This window comes from Bison bison, unplaced genomic scaffold (assembly GCF_000754665.1).
Source record: "Bison bison bison isolate TAMUID 2011002044 unplaced genomic scaffold, Bison_UMD1.0 scf7180017864066, whole genome shotgun sequence".
In the NCBI taxonomy this organism is placed as follows: domain Eukaryota; kingdom Metazoa; phylum Chordata; class Mammalia; order Artiodactyla; family Bovidae; genus Bison; species Bison bison.
Window position 1 is genome coordinate 1546748 of NW_011494638.1, and position 408 is coordinate 1547155.

Consider the following 408-nt stretch of genomic DNA (forward strand, 5'->3'; position numbering starts at 1 on the left):
AGTGTCTTTTAATTTCATGGCTGCAGTCACCATCTGCAGTGATTTTGGAGCCCCCAAAAGTAAAGTCTGACACTGTTTCCACTGTTTCCCCATCTATTTCTTATATTCAGAGTACATATTGCAAAATGCTGAACTGGATGAAGCACAATCAAGATTGCTGGGAGAAATATCAACAACCTCAGGTATGTGGATGACACCCCCTTTATGGCAGAAAGCCAAGAGGAACTAAAGAGTCTCTTGATGAAAGTGAAAGAAGAGAGTGCAAAAGTTGGCTTAAAACTCAACATTCAGAAAACTAAGATCATGTTATCCAGTCCCATCACTTCATGGCAAACAGATGGAGAAACAATGGAAACAGTGACAGACTTTGTTTTATTGGGCTCCAAAATCACTGCAGATGGTGACTGC